This window comes from Anomaloglossus baeobatrachus, chromosome 1 (genome assembly GCF_048569485.1).
Source record: "Anomaloglossus baeobatrachus isolate aAnoBae1 chromosome 1, aAnoBae1.hap1, whole genome shotgun sequence".
NCBI classification, from domain to species: Eukaryota; Metazoa; Chordata; class Amphibia; order Anura; family Aromobatidae; genus Anomaloglossus; species Anomaloglossus baeobatrachus.
In genome coordinates this window covers 383,604,157-383,613,120 of record NC_134353.1, presented here as the reverse complement: position 1 = coordinate 383,613,120, position 8,964 = coordinate 383,604,157, and the positions used below count along the sequence as shown (strand labels likewise).

The 8,964-nt window shown below is 51.1% G+C and overlaps 1 protein-coding gene across 3 annotated transcripts in view; it reads left to right on the top strand.

The window, feature by feature from the left end:
- The first annotated feature begins 4,442 nt into the window (after positions 1-4,442).
- The window catches only part of RFX2 (regulatory factor X2), a 98,410-nt gene continuing 93,888 nt past the window's right edge, over positions 4,443-8,964 (top strand). For 2 of the 3 annotated variants that reach the window (XM_075352527.1, XM_075352525.1), the window contains exon 1: positions 4,444-4,632. The gene's annotated coding sequence lies outside the window, so the exon portion shown is untranslated. Of the gene's footprint in view, positions 4,633-8,964 lie in introns of all 3 variants that reach the window. The other variant, XM_075352526.1, reaches the window with a different exon arrangement.

Here is an 8,964-nt window from a genome sequence, read left to right as displayed (position 1 = left end):
GCGTCAGGTGCTGCGGTGCTCAGTGAGCGTCAGGTGATGCGGTGCTCAGTGAACGTCAGGCGCTACGGTGCTCAGTGAGCGTCAGGTGCTGCGGTGCTCAGGGAGCGTCAGGTGCTGCGGTGCTCAGGGAGTGTCTGGTGCTGCGGTGCTCAGTGAGTGTCTGGTGCTGCGGTGCTCAGTGAGGGTCTGGTGCTGCGGTGCTCAGTGAGCGTCTGGTGCTGCGGTGCTCAGTGAGTGTCAGGTGCTGCGGTGCTCAGTGAGCGTCTGGTGCTGCGGTGCTCAGTGAGTGTCAGGTGATGCGGTGCTCAGTGAGTGTCTGGTGTTGCGGTGCTCAGTGAGCGTCTGGTGCTGCGGTGCTCAGTGAGCGTCAGGTGCTGTGGTGCTCAGTGAGTGTCTGGTGCTGCGGTGCTCAGTGAGTGTCTGGTGCTGCGGTGCTCAGTGAGCGTCTGGTGCTGCGGTGCTCAGTGAGCGTCTGGTGCTGCGGTGCTCAGTGAGCGTCTGGTGCTGCGGTGCTCAGTGAGCGTCTGGTGCTGCGGTGCTCAGTGAGCGTCTGGTGCTGCGGTGCTCAGTGAGCGTCTGGTGCTGCGGTGCTCAGTGAGCGTCTGGTGTTGCGGTGCTCAGTGAGTGTCTGGTGCTGCGGTGCTCAGTGAGTGTCTGGTGTTGCGGTGCTCAGTGAGTGTCTGGTGCTGCGGTGCTCAGTGAGCGTCTGGTGCTGTGGTGCTCAGTGAGCGTCTGGTGCTGCGGTGCTCAGTGAGCGTCTGGTGCTGCGGTGCTCAGTGAGCGTCTGGTGTTGCGGTGCTCAGTGAGTGTCTGGTGCTGCGGTGCTCAGTGAGTGTCTGGTGTTGCGGTGCTCAGTGAGTGTCTGGTGCTGCGGTGCTCAGTGAGTGTCTGGTGTTGCGGTGCTCAGTGAGTGTCTGGTGCTGCGGTGCTCAGTGAGCGTCTGGTGTTGCGGTGCTCAGTGAGCGTCTGGTGTTGCGGTGCTCAGTGAGCGTCTGGTGCTGCGGTGCTCAGTGAGTGTCTGGTGCTGCGGTGCTCAGTGAGTGTCTGGTGTTGCGGTGCTCAGTGAGTGGTGCTGCGGTGCTCAGTGAGCGTCTGGTGCTGTGGTGCTCAGTGAGCGTCTGGTGCTGCGGTGCTCAGTGAGCGTCTGGTGCTGCGGTGCTCAGTGAGCGTCTGGTGTTGCGGTGCTCAGTGAGTGTCTGGTGCTGCGGTGCTCAGTGAGTGTCTGGTGTTGCGGTGCTCAGTGAGTGTCTGGTGCTGCGGTGCTCAGTGAGTGTCTGGTGTTGCGTTGCTCAGTGAGTGTCTGGTGTTGCGGTGCTCAGTGAGCGTCTGGTGTTGCGGTGCTCAGTGAGCGTCTGGTGCTGCGGTGCTCAGTGAGTGTCTGGTGTTGCGGTGCTCAGTGAGTGTCTGGTGCTGCGGTGCTCAGTGAGTGTCTGGTGTTGCGGTGCTCAGTGAGTGTCTGGTGTTGCGGTGCTCAGTGAGCGTCTGGTGTTGCGGTGCTCAGTGAGCGTCTGGTGTTGCGGTGCTCAGTGAGCGTCTGGTGCTGCGGTGCTCAGTGAGTGTCTGGTGCTGCGGTGCTCAGTGAGTGTCTGGTGTTGCGGTGCTCAGTGAGTGTCTGGTGCTGCGGTGCTCAGTGAGCGTCTGGTGCTGTGGTGCTCAGTGAGCGTCTGGTGCTGCGGTGCTCAGTGAGCGTCTGGTGCTGCGGTGCTCAGTGAGCGTCTGGTGCTGCGGTGCTCAGTGAGCGTCTGGTGCTGCGGTGCTCAGTGAGCGTCTGGTGCTGCGGTGCTCAGTGAGCGTCTGGTGCTGCGGTGCTCAGTGAGCGTCTGGTGTTGCGGTGCTCAGTGAGTGTCTGGTGCTGCGGTGCTCAGTGAGTGTCTGGTGTTGCGGTGCTCAGTGAGTGTCTGGTGCTGCGGTGCTCAGTGAGCGTCTGGTGCTGTGGTGCTCAGTGAGCGTCTGGTGCTGCGGTGCTCAGTGAGCGTCTGGTGCTGCGGTGCTCAGTGAGCGTCTGGTGTTGCGGTGCTCAGTGAGTGTCTGGTGCTGCGGTGCTCAGTGAGTGTCTGGTGTTGCGGTGCTCAGTGAGTGTCTGGTGCTGCGGTGCTCAGTGAGTGTCTGGTGTTGCGGTGCTCAGTGAGTGTCTGGTGCTGCGGTGCTCAGTGAGCGTCTGGTGTTGCGGTGCTCAGTGAGCGTCTGGTGTTGCGGTGCTCAGTGAGCGTCTGGTGCTGCGGTGCTCAGTGAGTGTCTGGTGCTGCGGTGCTCAGTGAGTGTCTGGTGTTGCGGTGCTCAGTGAGTGTCTGGTGCTGCGGTGCTCAGTGAGCGTCTGGTGCTGTGGTGCTCAGTGAGCGTCTGGTGCTGCGGTGCTCAGTGAGCGTCTGGTGCTGCGGTGCTCAGTGAGCGTCTGGTGTTGCGGTGCTCAGTGAGTGTCTGGTGCTGCGGTGCTCAGTGAGTGTCTGGTGTTGCGGTGCTCAGTGAGTGTCTGGTGCTGCGGTGCTCAGTGAGTGTCTGGTGTTGCGGTGCTCAGTGAGTGTCTGGTGTTGCGGTGCTCAGTGAGCGTCTGGTGTTGCGGTGCTCAGTGAGTGTCTGGTGCTGCGGTGCTCAGTGAGTGTCTGGTGTTGCGGTGCTCAGTGAGTGTCTGGTGCTGCGGTGCTCAGTGAGTGTCTGGTGTTGCGGTGCTCAGTGAGTGTCTGGTGTTGCGGTGCTCAGTGAGCGTCTGGTGTTGCGGTGCTCAGTGAGCGTCTGGTGTTGCGGTGCTCAGTGAGCGTCTGGTGCTGCGGTGCTCAGTGAGTGTCTGGTGCTGCGGTGCTCAGTGAGTGTCTGGTGTTGCGGTGCTCAGTGAGTGTCTGGTGCTGCGGTGCTCAGTGAGCGTCTGGTGCTGTGGTGCTCAGTGAGCGTCTGGTGCTGCGGTGCTCAGTGAGCGTCTGGTGCTGCGGTGCTCAGTGAGCGTCTGGTGTTGCGGTGCTCAGTGAGCGTCTGGTGCTGCGGTGCTCAGTGAGCGTCTGGTGCTGCGGTGCTCAGTGAGCGTCTGGTGCTGCGGTGCTCAGTGAGCGTCTGGTGCTGCGGTGCTCAGTGAGCGTCTGGTGCTGCGGTGCTCAGTGAGCGTCTGGTGCTGCGGTGCTCAGTGAGTGTCTGGTGCTGCGGTGCTCAGTGAGTGTCTGGTGTTGCGGTGCTCAGTGAGTGTCTGGTGTTGCGGTGCTCAGTGAGCGTCTGGTGTTGCGGTGCTCAGTGAGCGTCTGGTGTTGCGGTGCTCAGTGAGCGTCTGGTGCTGCGGTGCTCAGTGAGTGTCTGGTGCTGCGGTGCTCAGTGAGTGTCTGGTGTTGCGGTGCTCAGTGAGTGTCTGGTGTTGCGGTGCTCAGTGAGTGTCTGGTGTTGCGGTGCTCAGTGAGTGTCTGGTGCTGCGGTGCTCAGTGAGCGTCTGGTGCTGCGGTGCTCAGTGAGCGTCTGGTGTTGCGGTGCTCAGTGAGCGTCTGGTGTTGCGGTGCTCAGTGAGCGTCTGGTGCTGCGGTGCTCAGTGAGCGTCTGGTGCTGTGGTGCTCAGTGAGTGTCAGGTGCTGCGGTGCTCAGTGAGCGTCAGGTGCTGCGGTGCTCAATTGGGTGGGGGGAGGCATTCATGCTTTTGCTATGGGGCCCCATGATTTCTATGTACGCCCCTGGCGAGGCAATTATACTGCATGGAAGGATGTGGTGGGGGGCATCATACTGTCTGAGGGGCTCGTGAGGGCCTTTATACAGTGTGGAGACCATTTTACTGTATGTAATCCCATGTTATACTGCATGGAGGGCTGTGTGGGGTCACATTTGGGGATCATAGCGTGTTGGGGTCCCCATACTTTGCTGGGGTAGTTGAGGGGCTACAGTAGGGTCATTATACTGTGTTTGGAGGGTACTGTGGGGGATCATCCAGTGTTTAGGGGGGCACTTTTGTTGCCAGCTTGCTTTATTGGTGCAATGAGAGGGGAATATGGGGCTTCAATAGAAGGGAAATGACTCTGTAAATGCAGTTACTTCAACTGTGGTGCGCATGGTTTCTATGTATGCCCTGCATATATATATATATATAGTTACAAGGGTTAGGCAGAGACCTGGACAACTAAAGCCAACGACAAGCCTGGAGCCATCCCCTCACATACAAGGATTAGTTTCATTAGTTCAGGTTTCACGCCACATAAAATGGCGGGGACCCTTTAAACAATTCCGCGCACCAACTTCCCTGGAGTTTGGCGGTTGCCTAGGTAACCACCCTTCCCCCACCCTGAGCCAATCACCTCCTCCCGCCATTGCCGGCGCCAAAGCTCAGTATCCGCCCTGATTCTTGTCAAGGAGACTGAAGCGGAGGGCAGGCGCGTAATCTGAAGACACGCCTACCGCGTTAGTGGAGATGACGAACGTGATGACGTCAGTCACTCGCAGCCAATGGAAATTTGATAGGCGAGAGAGTTGGGAGTGGAACGTTAGCTGGTGACGTCAGAGGGAGAGGATAGCAACAGTTGCCTTGAGACCCCCGGCGCCATAGTGACTGTAGCCGTGGAGACTGTTACTTGCCAACCGGAGACACACGATCAGCAGTGGCCGGAGGAGCAACCCGGGGACCGCGGGGCCACAAGTTTCCCATCAGCAGGCAGCCAACCGCGCGGGGAGCAGGTGAAGCCGGACAGCCCGTGCTGCAGCGGGAAGGGTGGGGAGGTCGGAAGTGCCCGGGACACCGGGGGCCACAGGTGGCTGCAGAACACAGGGACCCCTACTGACTGCTAATGTACACATAGGTGTATACGTGTGTGCCTGCAGCGCGAGTGTGAGGTGCAGTCATGTGTGTGGAACATATATCTGTGTGCATAATTAAATATATACATACACATATATACACTGCGTACTGTAGTGTGTTATATACATGTGTACGAGGGATGGACAGGTGTACGTAAGTGTGTTATATACGTGTGTTATGTGTGTACGAGGGGTGTACAGGTGTACATAAGTGTGTTATATACGTGTGTGTTATATACATGTGTACGAGAGGTGTACATAAGTGTGTTATACGTGTGTGTTATATACGTGTGTGTACGAGGGATGGACAGGTGTACATAAGTGTGTTTATATACTTGTGTGTTATATATGTGTGTATGAGGGATGGACAGGTGTACATAAGTGTGTTATATACGTGTGTTATATATGTGTGTACGAGGGGTGTACAGGTGTACATAAGTGTGTTATATATGTGTGTTATATACATGTGTACGAGGGGTGTACAGGTGTACATAAGTGTGTTATATACGTGTGTTTATATATGTGTGTACAAGGGGTGTACAGGTGTACATAAGTGTGTTATATATGTGTGTTATATATGTGTGTACGAGGGATGGACAGGTGTACATAAGTGTGTTATATACGTGTGTTATATATGTGTGTACGAGGGGTGTACAGGTGTACATAAGTGTGTTATATATGTGTGTTATATACATGTGTACGAGGGGTGTACATAAGTGTGTTATATACGTGTTTTATATGTGTGTATGAGGGATGGACAGGTGTACATAAGTGTGTTATATACGTGTGTGTTATACATATGTGTGTATGAGGGATGGACAGGTGTACATAAGTGTGTTATATACATGTGTGTTATATATGTGTGTATGAGGGATGGACAGGTGTACATAAGTGTGTTATATACTTGTGTGTTATATATGTGTGTATGAGGGATGGACAGGTGTACATAAGTGTGTTATATACGTGTGTGTATGAGGGATGGACAGGTGTACACAAGTGTGTTATATACTTGTGTGTATGAGGGATGGACAGGTGTACACAAGTGTGTTATATACGTGTGTGTGTATGAGGGATGGACAGGTGTACATAAGTGTGTTATATACGTGTGTGTTATATGTGTGTATGAGGGATGGACAGGTGTACATAAGTGTGTTTATATACGTGTGTTATATGTGTGTATGAGGGATGGACAGGTGTACATAAGTGTGTTATATACGTGTGTGTTATATATGTGTGTATGAGGGATGGACAGGTGTACATAAGTGTGTTATATACGTGTGTGTTATATATGTGTGTATGAGGGATGGACAGGTGTACATAAGTGTGTTATATACGTGTGTGTTATATATGTGTGTATGAGGGATGGACAGGTGTACATAAGTGTGTTATATACGTGTGTTATATATGTGTGTATGAGGGATGGACAGGTGTACGTAAGTGTGTTATATACGTGTGTGTTATATATGTGTGTATGAGGGATGGACAGGTGTACATAAGTGTGTTATATACGTGTGTGTTATATATGTGTGTATGAGGGATGGACAGGTGTACATAAGTGTGTTATATACGTGTGTGTTATATATGTGTGTATGAGGGATGTACAGGTGTACATAAGTGTGTTATATACGTGTGTTATATATGTGTGTATGAGGGATGGACAGGTGTACGTAAGTGTGTTATGTACATGTGTACAGTCGTGTCTGTTATACATATGTGTGTACGAGGGATTTACAGGTGTACATAAGTGTGTTTATATACTTGTGTGTTATATATGTGTGTATGAGGGATGGACAGGTGTACATAAGTGTGTTATATACGTGTGTGTATGAGGGATGGACAGGTGTACACAAGTGTGTTATATACTTGTGTGTATGAGGGATGGACAGGTGTACACAAGTGTGTTATATACGTGTGTGTGTATGAGGGATGGACAGGTGTACATAAGTGTGTTTATATACGTGTGTTATATGTGTGTATGAGGGATGGACAGGTGTACATAAGTGTGTTATATACGTGTGTGTTATATATGTGTGTATGAGGGATGGACAGGTGTACATAAGTGTGTTATATACGTGTGTGTTATATATGTGTGTATGAGGGATGGACAGGTGTACATAAGTGTGTTATATACGTGTGTGTTATATATGTGTGTATGAGGGATGGACAGGTGTACACAAGTGTGTTATATACGTGTGTGTTATATATGTGTGTATGAGGGATGGACAGGTGTACACAAGTGTGTTATATACGTGTGTGTTATATATGTGTGTATGAGGGATGGACAGGTGTACATAAGTGTGTTATATACGTGTGTGTTATATATGTGTGTATGAGGGGTGTACAGGTGTACATAAGTGTGTTATATACGTGTGTTATATATGTGTGTATGAGGGATGGACAGGTGTACGTAAGTGTGTTATGTACATGTGTACAGTCGTGTCTGTTATACATATGTGTGTACGAGGGATTTACAGGTGTACATAAGTTTGTTATATATGTGTGTACAGTCGTATCTGCTATACATGTGTGTATGAGGGACGTACAGGTGTCCGGAAGTGTATGTTATATACGTGTGTACAGTCGTGTGTGTTATACATATGTACACCTGTACATCCCTCGTACACACATGTATAACACGCACGACTGTACACACGTATATAACACAGCCACTTATGTACACCTGTACATCCCTCGTACACACAAGTATTTGTGTGTTATATACGTACATACAGTCATGTGTGTACAGTCATGTGCGGTAGACGTGTGTAGCCCCATTGGGGCTCACAATGCGATTTCCCGATCAGTATGTCTGTGGGGGGCAAACCGGAGAACCTGGAAGAGACCCATATAAACACGGGGAGAACATACAAACTCCTTGCAGATGTTGTCCTCGGTGAGATTGAACCCAGGACCCCAGTGTTGCAAAACTGTAGTGCTAACCACTGAGCCACCGTGCCGTGTAGTGTTATTTGTTTGTGCAGGTGGGTGTATGTGTTATACATGTGTGTTCACGGAGGATGTACAGGTCTGCATACATGTGTAGTTATATTTATATTATAGTTATAGCTATTTAGCTATAGTGTGAGTGTTATACATGTGTGTACGGGTCTACATACGTGTATGTGTGTTATATACTGTACATGTGTGTAGTTACATATAGTTGTACAGCTCTACATAAGTGTACAGTTACATATGTGTGTGGTTAGTATGTGCAGTCGTGTGTGCTTATCAAGCTATCGCTATCTATCTCAATTGTGTCTATCTATTGCTCAAATCTATTATGTGTCTGTCTACCTATCTATCTGTGTGTGTGTGTGTGTGTGTGTGTGTGTGTGTGTGTGTGAATAATCGGGCAGATTGTGGTAAGAGGACAGAACTTTTCACGTTCATGTTGCTGTGCTGAAGTTTTGTGGTTTCCATAGAAACCATTCTGCAGTTGCACTCCCTTCTCCCCCTCTTAGCATTAGCTGTGCTTTCTGGCAACCCCTTTCCAGTATGTTCAGTATGGAGAGATGCTTCCCTGTAATGTAGGGCTATTACACCCTCCGGTGACACGGTTTATCCCCCTTGTACAGTGGCCGTTGATGCCTCGGCTCCCTTCTCCCCATTAGTGTTAGTATCAGCTGTGCTTTCTGGTGACCCCTGTCCAGTATGGAGAGATGCTTCCCTATACTGTAGGGCTATTACACCTTCCGGTGACACTTCCTCTACAGTTAGTGTTAGTATTAGCTGTACATTCTGGTGACCCCTGTCCAATATGGAGTGATGCTTCCCCGTAATGTAGGGTTATTATACCCTCTGGGGATGCTGTTTATCCCCCTCTACAGTTAGTATTAGCTGTACTTTCTGGTGACCCTGGTCCAATATGGAGTGATGCTTCCCCGTAATGTAGGGTTATTATACCCTCTGGGGATGCTGTTTATCCCCCTCTACAGTTAGTATTAGCTGTACTTTCTGGTGACCCTGGTCCAATATGGAGTGATGCTTCCCCGTAATGTAGGGTTATTATACCCTCTGGGGATGCTGTTTATCCCCCTCTACAGTTAGTATTAGCTGTACTTTCTGGTGACCCTGGTCCAATGTGGAGAGATGCTTCCCCGTAATGTAGGGTTATTATACCCTCTGGTGATGCTGTTTATCCCCCTCATACAGTTAGTATGCTGCACTTTCTGGCGAGCCTGGTCCAATGTGGAGAGATGCTTCCCCGTAATG